The sequence below is a fragment of the Oncorhynchus keta genome, chromosome 4 (assembly GCF_023373465.1).
Source record: "Oncorhynchus keta strain PuntledgeMale-10-30-2019 chromosome 4, Oket_V2, whole genome shotgun sequence".
In the NCBI taxonomy this organism is placed as follows: Eukaryota; Metazoa; Chordata; class Actinopteri; order Salmoniformes; family Salmonidae; genus Oncorhynchus; species Oncorhynchus keta.
Window position 1 is genome coordinate 57,097,501 of NC_068424.1, and position 17,907 is coordinate 57,115,407.

Here is a 17,907-nt window from a genome sequence, read left to right on the forward strand (position 1 = left end):
GAGGTGTCATTCTGCATCATGTGCGCTGGGAGTAGGAAAGCAAGTTCAGGGAGTGAATACATTTAATGAATTAACAAATTATACCAAGAACAATGCACGGACATGAAACAGAAACAACGACACCTTGGGAAGGAACAAAAGGGAGTGAATACTTATTTTCCACCATAATTTGATAATTAATTAATTAAAAATCCTACAATGTGATTTTCTGGATTTTTTTTCTAATTTTGTCTGTCATAGTTGAAGTGTACCTATGATGAAAATTACAGGCCTCTCTCCTCTTTTTAAGTGGGAGAACTTGCACAGTTGGTGGCTGACTAAATACTTTTTTGCCCCACTGTATATAGGGCAGATAATCAAGGAGGTGATTGAGTCCAGGTGAGTGTCATTATGAACAGATGCACGTAATGATGGTGACAGGTGTGCGACTTAACAAGCAGCCTGGTGAACAAGAGGCCAGAGAGGGAGCACACGTGACCAAAGCAGTTTGGGGGAATGAAGAAAGAGAAAAGATAGCAGATTAGGGAAATGAAGAAAGCCAGCAGAGGGAATTATAGTGCCTTCCGAAAGTCTTCACACCCCTTGACTTTTTCAGCATTCTGTTGTGTTACAGCCTGAATTTTATTTGCCACTGGCCTGCACACAATAGCCCATAATGTCAAAGTGGAATTATTTGTACAAATAATTTAAAATGAAAATCTGAAATGTCTTTGTTCAAAAAATATTCAAATACTTTGTTATGGCAAGCCTAAATAAATTCAGGAGTAAAAATGTGCTTAACAAGTCACATCATAATGGTAGATAGGTAAACAGAAAAATACAAATCCAGACATTGAATATCCCTTTGAGCATGGTGAAGTTTTTAATTTCACTTTGGATGGTGTATGAAAACACCCAGTCACTACAAAGATACAGGCGTCCTTCCTAACTCAGTTGCCGGAGAGGAATGAAACCATTCAGGGATTTCACCATGAGGCCAATGGCAACTTTAAAAGAGTTACAGAGTTTAATGGCTGTGATAGGAGAAATCTGAGGACGATTTTTTTTTTTAAGTTACTCCACAATATTAACCTAATTGACAGAGTGAAAGGAAGGTATCCTGTACAGAATAAACATATTCCAAAACATGCATCCTGTTTGCAACAAGGCACTAAAGTAATACTGCAAAAATGTGGCAAAGCAATTTGGTTTTTGCCCTGAATACAAAGGGTAATTTGTTTTTTTATTCGGATCCCCATTAGCTGTTACAAAAGAAGCAGCTACTCTTCCTGGGGTCCACACAAAACATAAAAATCACATAATAAAGAACATTAACAGACAAGAACAGCTCAAGGACAGAACTATATCAATTTAAAAAAGGCACACACAGCCTACATATCAATACATACACACAACCTATCTAGATCAAATAGGGGAGAGGTGGTGTGAAGTGTTGCTTTATCTGTTTTTTGAAACCAGGTTTGCTGTTCATTTGAGCAATATGACATGGCGTTCCATGCAATAATGGCTCTATATAATACTGTAAGCTTTCTTGAATTTGTTCTGGATTTAGGGACTGTGACTAGACCTCTGGTGGGGTAAGTGTGTGTGTCAGAGCTGTGTATAGGTTGACTTTGCAAAAAAATTGAAATTTCAACACATTGTTTCTTGTAAAAATAACAAGTGATGCAGTAAGTCTCTCCTCAACTCTCAGCAAAGCGAGACTGTTATTCAAAGTATTTATATTAGCCCTCTGATTACAATGAAGAGCAGAGTTTGAAATGCCATAATACATACGTTTTCTCAACAACAGGTTATGGTCAAGAATTTCAAACGCTGCACTGAAATCGTAGTAGTAATCACAGTACAGCTCCCACAATCGTCTTATTATAAATGTATTTCAACCAATCATCAGTCATTTGTGTGTTGAGTGCCCCTCTATAAGCATGCTGAAAGTCTGCTTTTAATTTGATTAGAGAAGTAGCATTGTATTTGGTCAAACACCATTTTTCTCAACAGTTTGCTAAGAGCTGCAAGCTGATAGGTCTGCTGTTAGAACCAGTAAAGGCCGCTTTACCACTCTTGGGTAGCGGAATGACTTTGGCTTCTCTCCAGGACTGAGGACCAAGACTGTCCTCCAGACTCAGATGAAAGATATAACAGATAGGAGTGGCTATAGAGTCAGCTACCATCCTCAGTAGCTTTCCCTCTAAGTTGTCAATGCAATGAAGTTTGTCATTATTGATTGATAACAAAAAAAGTTCCACCTCTCCCAGACTAAACTTGCAATGCTTGTCTTTCATTATTAGCTTTTGTATGCATGAGTATTAATGGCTCACTGTTCGTCGTTGACATTTCCTGCCTCATTTGCCAATGAAGTAATCATTCAAATAATTGGCAACATCAAATGATGATGAATAAGCCATCTGATCAATGGTGGAAAAAGTACCCAATAGTAACGCTTGAGTAAAAGTAAAGATACCTTAATAGAAAATGACTCAAGTAAAAGTGAAAGTCACCCAGTAAGAAACTACTTGAGTAAAAGTATTTGTTTTTACAAATACTTGAGTATCAAAAGTAAATGTAATTGCTAAAATATACTTAAGTATCAAAAGTAAAAGTATAAATTATTTCAAATTCCTTATATTGACCAAATCAAACGGGACATATTTCATGTTCAATTAATTTACAGATAGCCAGGGGCACACTCCAACATTCAGACATACTTTACAGATGAAGCATTTGTGTTTAGTGAGTCTGCCAGATCAGAGGCAGTAGGGATGACCAGGGATGTTCTCTGTTTAGTGAGTCTGCCAGATCAGAGGCAGTAGGGATGACCAGGGATGTTCTCTGTTTAGTGAGTCTACCAGATCAGAGGCAGTAGGGATGACCAGGGATGTTCTCTTGATAAGTGAATCGGACCATTTTCCTTTCCTGCTAAGGATGGAAAATGTAACGAATACTTTTGGGGGTCAGGGAAAATGTATTTAAAAGTACATTATTTTCTTTAGGAATGTAGTGAAGTAAATTAGTAAAGTAAAGTACAGATACCCATCAAAACTACTTAAGTAGTACTTTAAAGTATTTTTTACTTAAGTATGTGTCTTTCTGCCCATCATTTCATTTCAAGTACAACAAATTATTTTTCCCACAATTCCTTACAGTGGGTATGGAAAGTCACCACCCCCTTTCAAAATGTTTACATTTTGTTGCCTAAAATAAAAACACAAAATCAGACTTTTTCTGTCTTTATTTACATACAGTAACCCACAATATCCAAGTGAAAAAATATATATAATTACAGCCATGCTTGAATTACAGCCATGAGTGTCTTTGAATATGTCTCTACTAACTTTGCATACCTAGACTGTCCAATATTTGCCCATTCTTCCTTGCAGAATTGTTCAAACTCAGTAAAATTGCATAGTGACCACTCAAGGACTGCGCTCTTCAAGTCATTCCACAGATTCTCAATGGGATTTAGATCAAGGCTCTGACTAGGCCACTCAAGGACATTCTCCTTCTTGTCCTTCAGACACTGTACGGTTGCTTTGGCGGTGTACTTTGGGTCATTGTAATGTTGAAACATGACCCATCTTTCCGTTTTCAACTTACTGGCAGAGGGCTGCAGGTTCTCCTCAAGAATATGTAGGTATTTTGCACTGTCCATTTTCCCTTCTATCCTGACAAATTTCTCTCCCATCCCAGCTGAAGAGAAACACCCCCCACAACAGGATGCTGCCAACCCTGTACTTTAGTGTAGGCATGGTGTTTCTTTGGGTGGAAAGATGTATTGGGTTTTTGCCAGACATATAATTTTGTGTCCAGGCCAAAAAGTTCCAAAAAGACCACAGCACCTTTTGCCACTTGGCCTCGGAATCTATAATGTGCCTTTTGGCAAAGCTCAAATGAGACTTGATGTGGCTTTTTTGAGGAGTGTTTTTTTTCACCCTCCCTATAAAGGCCAGATTTATGGAGCACTTGTGATATTGTGGTCATGCACACATTGCCATTGTCTTTGCCATAAAGGCTTGAATCTCCTTCAAAGTCGCCAGTCGCCTGATCTGCCTGTAGTGGATTCTTTGCTTTGATTGCACTACTAAGCAATGGATTCCTCTATGAACAACTGCTTTTATTCTGAACTATACCTCAGCAAGTTTGCAATTGCAATTCTAAGGAGGGGGGGGTCACTAATCCAAATAGGGTATTTTACTGTTTTAATATTAATAAAGATCTGTTTTTCACCTGGTAATTGTGGGTTACTGTGTGTAAATAAAGTCGGGAAACGTATCATCTGATGTGTTTTCAATTCAGGCTGCAATGTAACAGAAGGTGAACAATTTGAAAGGGAGTGGTGACTCTCTATACCCACTGTATATCATTGATCTTTGCTTCACAATACTGTTTTTTCTTCTTTTTGGTGAGTTTAGTCACATCATTTCTCAATATGCAGTAAGCCACCCAGTCAGATGTGCAGCCAGACTTATTAGCCACTCCTTTTGCCTAATCTCTTTCGACCATACAGTTTTTCAATTCCTCATCAATCCATGGAGCCTTAACAGTTCTAACAGTGAGTTTTTTAACAGGTGCATGTTTATCAATAATTGGAAGAAGCAATTTCATAAATCAATCAAGTGCAGCGTCTGGACGCTAATTATGAATCACATCAGACCAACATATATTTTGAATATTATCCAGATAAGAGTCACAGCAAAATCTTTTGTATGGTCTCTTATACACTATTTTAGGCCCAGCTTTTGTAACTTTGGCTGTCCTGGATATAACCACTATATTGTGATCACTGCATCCAATGGGTACGGATACAGCTTTAGAACAAAGTCTACAGTATTAGTAGAAATGTTATCAATACATTTGAATGATCTTGTTCCTGTAGTGTTTGTAAACACCCTGGTAAATTGATGAATAACCTGAACCAGATTACAGGCATTGGTTAAAGTGAGAAGCTTCCTCTTGAGCAGACAGCTTTGATGAAAACAAGTCAATATTCAGGTCCCCAAGAAAGTAGACCTCTCTGTTTACATCACATACACTATCAAGCATTTCACACATATTATTTAGATACTGACTGTTAGCACATGGTGGCCTATAGCAACACCCCAAAAGAAAAGGCTTTAGATGTGCCAGGTGAACCTGCAACCACAACACTTCAATAACACTTGACATAAGATCTTCCCTAAGCATTAATGAAATATGGCTTTGAATATATACAGCCACACCTGCCACATAAGTATTACTGTCTCTTCTATAGATGTTATGTCCTTGTATTGATTCTGCTGTATCATCAAATACAGCAGAATTAGAATTATCTAAGCGAGTCTCAGAAATTAGTAATATTGTAAGGACCAACGCTGGGAGATGAGAAGCAAGTACAGGGAGTGAACATTTAATTAATAAACAGACATGAAACAGGACAGGACAGCGTCTGGACATGAAAAACATAACATTAATGCTGACACGGGGATGAAACAGAGGAACAGACAGATATAGGGAAGGCAATCAAACCATGAAAGAGTACAGGTGAGTCCAATGAAGTGCTGATTCACATAACAAAGGTGACATGTGTGCGTCATGATGGGCAGCCTGGTGCCATCGAGTGCCAGGGAGGGGGAGCGGGAGCGGGTGTGACAGTAACCCCCCCCCCACCCATCTAGGGGCGTGGGAGCCTGACGAACCGGCTGAGGCGTGGGAGCCTGATGATCAGGCTGAGGCCTGAAAGCCTGACGATCCCGCTGAAGCGTTCTTGGCATAAGGCTGAGGCTGAGGCATAAAATGGGATGGGAGCCTGCCGAGCCAACCGAGGCAAGGAAACCTCTTGAGCCAGCTAAGGCGTGGAGACCCGACGAGCCTACTGAGGCATGGAAGCCCGACGAGCAAGCTAAGGCATGGAAGCCCGACGAGTCAGCTAAGGCATGAAAGCCCGACGAGCCAGCTAAGGCGTGGAGACCCGACGAGCCTACTGAGGCATGGAAGCCCGACGAGCCAGCTAAGGCATGGAAGCCCGACGAGCCAGCTAAGGCATGGAAGCACGACGAGCCAGCTAAGGCATGGAAGCCCGACGAGCCAGCTAAGGCATGGAAACCCGACGAGCCAGCTGAGGCATGGAAGCCCGACAAGCCAGCTAAGGCATGGAAGCCCGACGAGCCAGCTAAGGCATGGAAACCCGACGAGCCAGCTGAGGCATGGAAACCCGACGAGCCAGCTGAGGCATGGAAACCCGACGAGCCAGCTGAGGCACCCCCGGTTCCATTGGCAGCGGCACCCGGACCCGATGTCACCAACAAAAACAAAAAACAAAAGCTCCCATTGCTCCAAATTGTGGTGTCAGCATTCTATGAGGACCAACGCTGGGAGACGCGAAACAAGTACAGGCAGTGAACATTTAATTAATAAACAGGCATGAAACAGGACAGGATAGACAGATATAGGGATGGCATTCAGCAGTCCATTAATCAGTTGGTGTCTGTAAGTGTGTGTGTGTGTGGGGCAAATCCAATACAACACATTACTGAGTATCACTCAACATATTTTCAAGCATATTGGTTGCTGCATCATGTTATAGGTATTGTTGTAATCATTAAGGACTGGGGAATTTTTCAGGATAAAAAAATAAACAGAATGGAGCTAAGCACAGGCAAAATCCTAGAGGAAAACCTGGTTCAGTCTGCTTTCCACCAGATACTGGGAGATGTATTCCCCTTTCAGCAAGACAATAACCTAAAACACAAAGCCAGATATACACTGGAGTTGCTTACCAATAAAATAGATGTTCCTGAGTGGCTGAGCAACAGTTTTTACTTAAATCTACTTGAAGATCTATCGCAAAACCTGAAAATTGTTGTCTTGCAATGATCAACAACCAATTTCAGAGATTGAATCATTTTTAAAAGAGTAATGGGTAAATGTTGTACTTTCCAGGTGTGGAAAGCTCTTAGAGACTTACCCAGAAAGACTCACAGCTGTAATCTCTGACAAAGGTGTTTCTACAAAGTACAGACTCAGGGGTGTGAATACTTATGTAAATGAGTTTATTCTGTATTTAATTTTCACGAAATGTACTAACATTTATAAAAACTTGTCATTATGGGGTATTGTGTATAGATGGGTGAGAAAAAATGTATAGAACAATAGGAAAGTCTTGGTTGCTGACTGCACTCACTCTGCACTCTGAATGGGAGTGGAGGGTCAAAGGAAGAGCTTCTCTAAATGTAGCCTGGAGGTGACCCCTTAACTGGACACAACATGTTTATATATTGAGGGCTGTAAGGGGTGACTGTTACAGTTTTTTACAATCACTTTGGCACTAATTTTGGAACCTTGATGTCATTTTTCAAAACTCTAGACACAAAACTCACAACCAATGATCAAAATGCAAATTGTTCAAAACACTTTTTTCAATTGCTTGGATACAATACACATAAAGCTAAGATCATTTGATCATTGAACTAAAATCACCTGTTCAAAATGACACAACTTGACATCAAGGTATTACCATTTCAAAATGCAATTCACACATTACATCTGAAATGACTGTCTATTCATTTCATTACAATGATCTATCAATTCATAAAACTGCTCAAAATGATAAGTACCTGTTGCGTTAGTCTTAATGCATAGTTTTATGGAAACTGACAAACATTATTCCATGTTTAGATCATGAAGGTTTCAGGATAACGAGATCCATTGACATCAATTACGGTGGAACATGAACCAATTGGACTACATTATCTATGGATGTTATAGTTCATCATCATTCTTTACCAGACGCTGTTTCTATGGTCCCCTCTACCACTTTTCCAGACCATGGTTTCAGATTTGACATTACTGTACACTCACCGGCCACTTTATTAGGTACACCTATCTAGTACTGGGTAGGACCCACTTTTGCTTCCACAACAACCTGAATTATTCATGGTGTTGTATGGTAAGAGATGCCATTCTGCACACCACTGTTTTAAACAGTTGTTATTTGAGGATTTGTGGCCTTTCTGTTAGCTTGAATGAGTCTGGACATTCTCCTCTGACCTCTCTCATTAACAAGGTGTTTTTGCCCACAGAACTGCTGCTCACTGAATGTGTTTTGTTTATCGCACCATTCTCTGAAAACTCTAGAGACTGTAGTGCGCAAAAATCCCAGGAGGGCAGCTGTTTCTGAGATGCTGGAATCACCATGTGTGGTATCAACAATCATACCACGGTCAAAGTTGCTTAGATTACTAATCTTGCCTGTTCTAATGTTTGGTCAAACAACATCTAAAGATAACTACTCTATATACTCTATATATTGAGTTGCAGGCAGCCACATGATTAGCTGTTTGAATGTAACCTTCCTTGATTAGCTAAATCAGGTCTGTAGAGCAGATGGCATGACCTATGTCATTGTGTGGGATAATGTCAGGTTCCACCATTCTCAAATGGTGCAAGCATGGTTTCAGGCCCAACCACAATTTACCACCCTGTACTTACCCCATACTCTCCTTTTAACCCAATAGGAATTGTGCTCCACATGGAGGTGGAAGGTATATTGTAGGCACCCTCATGAACAAGCCACCCTTCTCCAAGCCATGGATGATGCACGCAATGACATCACGGCAGACCAGTGTCAGGCCTGGATTCGCCCGAAGATTCTTCCCAAGATGTTTGGCTAATGAAAACATCCATTGTGATGTGGATGAGAACCTGTGGCCAAATCTACAAGACAGGTTTGATGGAAATATAGAAGTACAGTAATCAATCCTTTGTTTTGCTTTTTACAGTAAGCCAGGTGAGGAACACTGCAGTGATGTTTTACAGTAAGCCAGGTGAGGAACACTGCAGTGATGTTTTACAGTAAGCCAGGTGAGGAACACTGCAGTGATGTTTTACAGTAAGCCAGGTGAGGAACACTGCAGTGATATTTTACAGTAAGCCAGGTGAGGAACACTGCAGTGATGTTTTACAGTAAGCCAGGTGAGGAATACTGCAGTTGATGTTTTACTGTAGTGTTTTGTGTTTTTTTGTAGCTAATTATTTTTGCTTTGATTCAAAGAAACCTATGTTGTGATTTTATTGCATTTCATCAATAAATTTCATATTTTGTTCAATGATTCCACTGTGTCTGTAGTTTTCTCTCTACTAGTCCTTTTACAGTGATGTATTTTATTTACATGTAGTAGCATAATGAAACATGTATCACATATTTTGTACTACAATATTTAATGATTGTACGAACAACTACACACTGAAACTACCGGTATCTTGTGTGTGGGTGAACTAAATGAATGTTCCTATGGTATTTCATGATAAATTAGTTATTTGAACCAATGATTCTGCAGGTGTAAGGTTTCTTTAAAGATATGAATGCACAATGCAATGTTTTGAACATTGGGCAGCCTGTTTTACAAGTGATGACCGTTTTGAGTTTTGTGTCCAGAGTTTTGAAAAATGACCACAAGGTTCTGAAATTAGTGCCAAAGTGATTGTAAAAAACTGTAATACTAACTTCTTTGGGGAATCATGTTTTATTTGTGAATTCATGCAACATACTGGACATAATGTCAGCATGATTGACAAAGTTGAGGGGGAGGGGGTGGGGGGGTTGCAGAGGAGTTAGAGGAGTTTCAAAACATTTTCTCCCTCTCCGTTTTCTTCTGAACACCACTGCTGGTTTGGAGTGTGGCTAGATTCTACCAATATGACTGGAAGTCAGAGAGATTTGGTTTTCCTATTCTTTTTCTAAGTGCCTCTTTCACGCCCCTCGTGACCACCCACTAGTTTTCCCAGCTTTTCGTGGGATGTGGTGATTTTGTGACCTCGTTTCTGTATCAGAGTAGCTCCTCATTTTTCAGTGATGATACAGTGTGTACCAATACAGAAATAACACTTGTGATAAATGTTGTTTTGTATGAAACATGTTAAATTGGGAAGAGGAATTTAGTCTACCTCAAGACAGGGTGTTGGTATGCAAGTGTGTGCATGTAAATGTGTGCGTGCATGTGTATTTTTGTAGTCCAGCTGAGTGTGTGTGTGGTTGTCACCCTGTGTGACACCCAGTAAAGACAGGAACAACTCAGGACAGGGAGACCTAGAGAGGTCTAACGCACTTAGAAAAAGAATAGGAAAACCGAATCTCTCTGACTTCTAGTCATATTGGTAGAATCTAGCCACACTCCAAACCAGCAGTGGTATTCAGTAGGAACGGAGAGGGAGAAAATGTTTTGAAACTCCTCAAACTCCTCTCCAGTATTAACAGTCACCCCTTACAGCCCTCAATATATAAACATGTTGTGTCCAGTTAAGGGGTCACCTCCAGGCTACATTTAGAGAAGCTCTTCCTTTGACCCTCCACTCCCATTCAGAGTGCAGAGTGAGTGCAGTCAGCACCCAATACTTTCCTATTGTCCTGCTAAGGCCCCATGATTACAAGACCAGGAACTCTTCTAAACATCCACACACACAGTTAAGTAGTCCTACCTGGCTCAGTCTCTCTCAGTGCCTACTCAGACAAGTGAGGTTTTGTGTGTGTGTGTGTGTGTGTGTGTGTGTGTGTGTGTGTGTGTGTGTGTGTGTGTGTGTGTGTGTGTGTGTGTGTGTGTGTGTGTGTGTGTGTGTGTGTGTGTGTGTTAGAGTGATTTGGGTATATGTAAAGACAGGATATATTGTAGCTGGCCTACTGACCTACATATTGGAAGTGAGACAGTGATCATTGGGACAGGATGGAGGTTGTATGACAGTGATCATTGGGACAGGATAGACGTTGTATGGCAGTGATCATTGTGACAGGATAGAGGTTGTATGACAGTGATCATCGGGACAGGATAGAGGTTGTGTGACAGTGATCATCGGGACAGGATGGAGGTTGTATGACAGTGATCATCGGGACAGGATGGAGGTTGTATGGCAGTGATCATCGGGACAGGATAGAGGTTGTATGGCAGTGATCATCGGGACAGGATGGAGGTTGTATGGCAGTGATCATCGGGACAGGATAGAGGTTGTATGGCAGTGATCATCGGGACAGGATGGAGGTTGTATGGCAGTGATCATCGGGACAGGACAGAGGTTGTGTGACAGTGATCATCGGGACAGGATGGAGGTTGTATGACAGTGATCATCGGGACAGGATGGAGGTTGTATGGCAGTGATCATCGGGACAGGATAGAGGTTGTATGACAGTGATCATCGGGACAGGATAGAGGTTGTATGACAGTGATCATCGGGACAGGATGGAGGTTGTATGACAGTGATCATTGGGACAGGATAGAGGTTGTATGACAGTGATCATCGGGACAGGATAGAGGTTGTATGACAGTGATCATCGGGACAGGATGGAGGTTGTATGACAGTGATCATTGGGACAGGATAGAGGTTGTATGACAGTGATCATCGGGACAGGATGGAGGATGTATGACAGTGATCATCGGGACAGGATGGAGGTTGTATGACAGTGATCATTGGGACAGGATAGAGGTTGTATGACAGTGATCATCGGGACAGGATTGAGGTTGTGTGACAGTGATCATCGGGACAGGATGGAGGTTGTATGACAGTGATCATTGGGACAGGATAGAGGTCGTATGACAGTGATCATCGGGACAGGATAGAGGTTGTGTGACAGTGATCATCGGGACAGGATAGAGGTTGTGTGACAGTGATCATCGGGACAGGATGGAGGTTGTGTGACAGTGATCATTGTGACAGGATAGAGGTCGTATGGCAGTGATCATTGGGACAGGATAGAGGTTGTATGGCAGTGATCATCGGGACAGGATGGAGGTTGTATGACAGTGATCATTGTGACAGGATAGAGGTCATATGGCAGTGATCATTGGGACAGGATAGAGGTTGTATGACACCACTTCCCAGAGAGGATGCAGGTGTGGAAAAGTCTGTACGCTTACCAACACATGCACACTGTACAACAGACTCAAGCTATCTATTCCGTTTGTTCTAAAATTCATGCAAGGTAGGGGCAGTACACGTTTTCCACAACAACCTGTTTAACCACTATCCCTAACACATTCTGCCCAACCCAACCATACAAGACCAATCCCCAAGCTAAACTCTGAGGATGCTAGCCCTTCTACCTTAGCTTTCTTTGTGATTCTTCCACCCTAAGCCTTAAGCCTATTGGATAGCTAGCCTATAGACAACAACAACAGGCAATAACACGTCCCGTTTACACCCAAACACTCAGCGGTCTGAACCCACTATAACCCTTTGACCATTGTCCCACTGCCTTTGTTAGAACCTGGAGCTGTTTGTTGACATAGCTCCAACCCTCCTTGAGTCCCACTATACCCCTGTCCTCCCCCCAATTACCCTGTCCTCCCCCGTTCAACCTTTCTGCCCCCTCTCTCCTCACCATCTCCTTGCATCCTTGAACCAGCTTCCTGCCACAGGAAGAAGCTAAATCCCATCTGGTGGTCAGTGCCAGAAACCAGACTTCCTGGAGCCGGGATGGTGGTGTTGAAACACCAATGTCAATTACAAGAGAGAGAGAGAGAGAGAGAGAGGTGAGGAGAGGGGAGAGAATGTTGTGACCATGCACTAATAAGATGGCAGGGACATCCACAGGTTTTCTTTACTTGTCCCATTATTCCAACTGTTACAGGGAGAAGATTGTTGCTGTTTTCGTTCTCATGCTTGCTAGCAGTAGCAACAGCAGCCATTATGGAATGACACCTCACGTTGAACAACAAAGGGGCTGATTGGCTGACACTGCCATTCCAGTTGCAAGTGTAAGGTCTGAATCTATTCTGGCTAGACCAGCACTCTGCTTTGTCTCAGATGTCAACCCATCAGCATTCTTCAAATTCATATCAGCTGTTAGTGCAGTGGTCACAGACAAGGCGCAGTAGTCACAGACAAGGTCACCTGCAGGGTGCAGTGCTCACCGGCAGGGTGAAGTGGTCAACGGCAGGGTGAAGTGGTCAACGGCAGGGTGAAGTGGTCAACGGCAGGGTGAAGTGGTCACTTTCCTTTCCCAATGATTTAACAGCCTTGTAAGAGTTTTCCATGGCCTCCTTCAAACCCATGGTGTTGATGACACTATATCACTCAGTGAGAACAAAGGCTACTAAATGTCTTATTTTTTTATGATGGTTATGCAGCATGGAAACTCTTTGGTGTTTACACCAACTCTTGTCTATTAATTATGATAAGGAGGAGCTGATTAGGATTGGGTGGAATCTTAACACAGACTATCCACCCCCATCCTCTGCTACTGTGGAACCCTGTCATAGGGCCAAATTCTACATTGAAACACACTTGCATTAAGTCATACATTGATGTCAATGGAGGACTTGCACGACAGTCTGAGTTGCGCGCGCAGTCTCAATTTAAAACTTGGCTGTTGACAGTAAACACTTTTTCCATTGTCTTTTTACCTGGGGGTCAACACTTCCTTTCTGGCTTCCACTGTGGTGATTTAGACAGAAACCAGGCCTTAAAGACAGTAAACACTAGACACTGATCCAGTTGGCTTCGAGCCCCGATGCAACGATAAGGAAGGGAAGTTTCCCCTTACAGAGACTGACTGACTTCCACTGACCTGGATACACCATCCAGCTATCATGCAGTATGGAGATGGAACATTCCAAACAGGCTCATTTTGGTCTGACTAACATATAAGTGCGAATGTTCCGTGAAACGAGAAACCAGAGACCTTCAGACGTTCTCTGACAATGTGTTTGGAAAATAATTAAGGGGAGGGTACGAGGAATCAAGGGAAGAAAATTGACAATGAGCCCATCACAACTTTGTGTGGATGTGTCAAACATAGACCTACTGTAACTGTGCAGCAATGTCATGTCTACAACAAGTATCATTGCTGTAAATCCTTAATAATGGGATGTGATTGCATGTGTACAATGACATAGTGGCCTATTGACAGAAGGAAAAGTTATAGTTATAGTGGTTTTACCTTGGCGGGAGTGTCTGGTGGGGGGAGAAGGTCAGTTGGCCTGAGAATGACAGGAAGCTACAATTAACCCCAGGAGCAATGCTACTTCCACACACGACAGACACGTATAGCCTAAACTTCCTTGGGTTATTCAAGTTACAAGCTGCAAAGAAAAATCACTGTTAATTAATGATGCACTGACACTTCATTGAAGTGTTTGGCACAGGCACATGGCATGTACCAATATCTCAAAATGGCTTCCTCTCTCGCATGTCCTCTCCCTTAGTACGTAGGTCCTGTTCACAGTGAATCCTTGAGTTCAATTCTAGGTTGAGCATTCCACTGGCAGCATCAGGTTGATTCAATGACAATAGCGAAATCACAGACAGCACAAACAGATGCATTCTTCACATGCTTACACTTGACACAAAAATGACACAAAAAAAACATTTAATAGCAGTGACTACGAATAAAGATACATGTCCAAGTCTCTAGAAGGAATTATTTCTTTGTTGTCAGTCAACCTTGAGTTTTATCTGCATTTGATTAGCAATTCCTTCACGGAGCTGTTGAGGGCATATCAGGACGCGAGGCTCATCCCGAGTTTACTGTGAATGGCTCACAGGACTTCAGAGGAGAAGGAAGCTCCACAGATCTTCTCCATGCTGGCACACGATACAAACATTTTTATCTCTTTTTCCTCTCTCCAACTTCATCTTTCGTCATGGTTAGGTTGTTTAAGGAAAGAAAAATATGGGTTTCACCAGTCTCTTGTGGAGGCAATGGTTCAGACGACAGTTAGCATATTAAGTGCTTTTGGCAAGCTAAACTATTGACCTGTGAAAGCTGCCCATTGGAATTTTGCTAAGCTATAAACAGGGAATCAATAGGGCCAGTGTGATGCGCAAACAGTATCAATGAGAATTGAATTCAGCTTCTAAACACGAATAGAATACTTGTAACTTAGATCATTAACTTTAGTGTGTGTGTGTTCATGTAGGCCAGTGTGAGCCAGCTGTAGAACACTTGGTGTGGAAAAGCTTCAATTCAGACAGGAAGTACATTGGCACAGACATCTTTTTACCCACAGTTCTAAGGGACAATAAAAGCTAATGTGGCATCAGTTATGGGGTAACCACCACAGCATCTGTGCACCACACTATGTTCCTGGACCAATCCAGTACACAATGGTAGACTAAGGGTCCTTCCAAACCGATCAAAATGATGCATCGTAAACTCAGGAAAACCAATGGTGTTCAATGACAGCCAATGGTGTTCAATGACAGCCAATGGTGTTCAAAGACAGCCAATGGTGTTCAATGACAGCCAATGGTTTTCAAAGACAGCCAATGGTGTTCAAAGACAGCCAATGGTGTTCAAAGACAGCCAATGGTGTTCAATGACAGCCAATGGTGGTCAAAGACAGCCAATGGTGTTCAAAGACAGCCAATGGTGTTCAAAGACAGCCAATGGTGTTCAAAGACAGCCAATGGTGTTCAATGACAGCCAATGGTGTTCAAAGACAGCCAATGGTGTTCAATGACAGCCAATGGTGTTCAAAGACAGCCAATGGTGTTCAATGACAGCCAATGGTGTTCAAAGACAGCCAATGGTGTTCAAAGACAGCCAATGGTGTTCAATGACAGCCAATGGTGTTCAAAGACAGCCAATGGTGTTCAATGACAGCCAATGGTGTTCAAAGACAGCCAATGGTGTTCAAAGACAGCCAATGGTGTTCAATGACAGCCAATGGTGTTCAAAGACAGCCAATGGTGTTCAATGACAGCCAATGGTGTTCAAAGACAGCCAATGGTGTTCAATGACAGCCAATGGTGTTCAAAGACAGCCAATGGTGTTCAAAGACAGCCAATGGTGTTCAAAGACAGCCAATGGTGTTCAATGACAGCCAATGGTGTTCAAAGACAGCCAATGGTGTTCAAAGACAGCCAATGGTGTTCAATGACAGCCAATGGTGTTCAAAGACAGCCAATGGTGTTCAATGACAGCCAATGGTGTTCAATGACAGCCAATGGTGTTCAAAGACAGCCAATGGTGTTCAATGACAGCCAATGGTGTTCAAAGACAGCCAATGGTGTTCAATGACAGCCAATGGTGTTCAAAGACAGCCAATGGTGTTCAAAGACAGCCAATGGTGTTCAATGACAGCCAATGGTGGTCAAAGACAGCCAATGGTGTTCAAAGACAGCCAATGGTGTTCAATGACAGCCAATGGTGTTCAAAGACAGCCAATGGTGTTCAAAGACAGCCAATGGTGTTCAATGACAGCCAATGGTGTTCAAAGACAGCCAATGGTGTTCAATGACAGCCAATGGTGTTCAAAGACAGCCAATGGTGTTCAATGACAGCCAATGGTGTTCAAAGACAGCCAATGGTGTTCAAAGACAGCCAATGGTGTTCAATGACAGCCAATGGTGGTCAAAGACAGCCAATGGTGTTCAAAGACAGCCAATGGTGTTCAAAGACAGCCAATGGTGTTCAATGACAGCCAATGGTGGTCAAAGACAGCCAATGGTGTTCAAAGACAGCCAATGGTGTTCAAAGACAGCCAATGGTGTTCAAAGACAGCCAATGGTGTTCAATGACAGCCAATGGTGTTCAAAGACAGCCAATGGTGTTCAATGACAGCCAATGGTGTTCAAAGACAGCCAATGGTGTTCAATGACAGCCAATGGTGTTCAAAGACAGCCAATGGTGTTCAAAGACAGCCAATGGTGTTCAATGACAGCCAATGGTGTTCAAAGACAGCCAATGGTGTTCAATGACAGCCAATGGTGTTCAAAGACAGCCAATGGTGTTCAAAGACAGCCAATGGTGTTCAATGACAGCCAATGGTGTTCAAAGACAGCCAATGGTGTTCAATGACAGCCAATGGTGTTCAAAGACAGCCAATGGTGTTCAATGACAGCCAATGGTGTTCAAAGACAGCCAATGGTGTTCAAAGACAGCCAATGGTGTTCAATGACAGCCAATGGTGTTCAAAGACAGCCAATGGTGTTCAAAGACAGCCAATGGTGTTCAATGACAGCCAATGGTGTTCAAAGATAGCCAATGGTGTTCAATGACAGCCAATGGTGTTCAATGACAGCCAATGGTGGTCAAAGACAGCCAATGGTGTTCAAAGACAGCCAATGGTGTTCAATGACAGCCAATGGTGTTCAAAGACAGCCAATGGTGTTCAAAGACAGCCAATGTTGTTCAATGACAGCCAATGGTGTTCAATGACAGCCAGTGGTGTTCAATGACAGCCATGCGTTGTGGCAATGCAAAGGTGCACAGAATGGGATGCACTACATTTCCGTGGAAGGATTTCTATTTTTGACACAGCATATCCTGGCTATGAAGCTGTCAACCGATTCAAAAGGAACAGCATGAGGTTGCTCCCGCCTCATTTTCCATCACACCCCCGAAAGCACTCAGCAGACAACTATGCATCAGAAGTGGTGTGAAGCCACCCCAATGCACACACACTTGGCTCTAGCACAGGCTGGAATAGTCAGTCAAAAACCTGTCAATCTAAAACACCAAGTCCAGTAAAACAGAAGACGAGAGTTAGCCACAGCTTATGAATCCATCAGTAACCACTTCACCCAGTCAAACTAACCACCACACACTACTGTCATCTCAATCGTCTGTTGGACTTTCTTTAAGTAGACCCACACTGGAAGCCACCCACTGGCCCTCCTGGAAGATGAAACTGTGGGTGAGGAGGGGTTTGCTCCACCAGGTTTGCTCCTCCTGGTGAATCATTTAATACATTTGTCTGGGATTATGTTTTCTAACATTAATGCAGGCATGATGCATTCCACAACATTTATTCCATGCAGAAGAGAATTGGAAACCCTACTGTTTCCATAGTCCCTAAACATCTAGCACAGGGATATCCAACCCTCCGCTCGAGGGCTTTTGATCCAACCCTGTTCTAAACACACCTGACCATACTAAGCACCTGCTCATCAGGACTTGATTAGACTACATAGAAACCTGCACATCTATTATCTCTTTAAGAG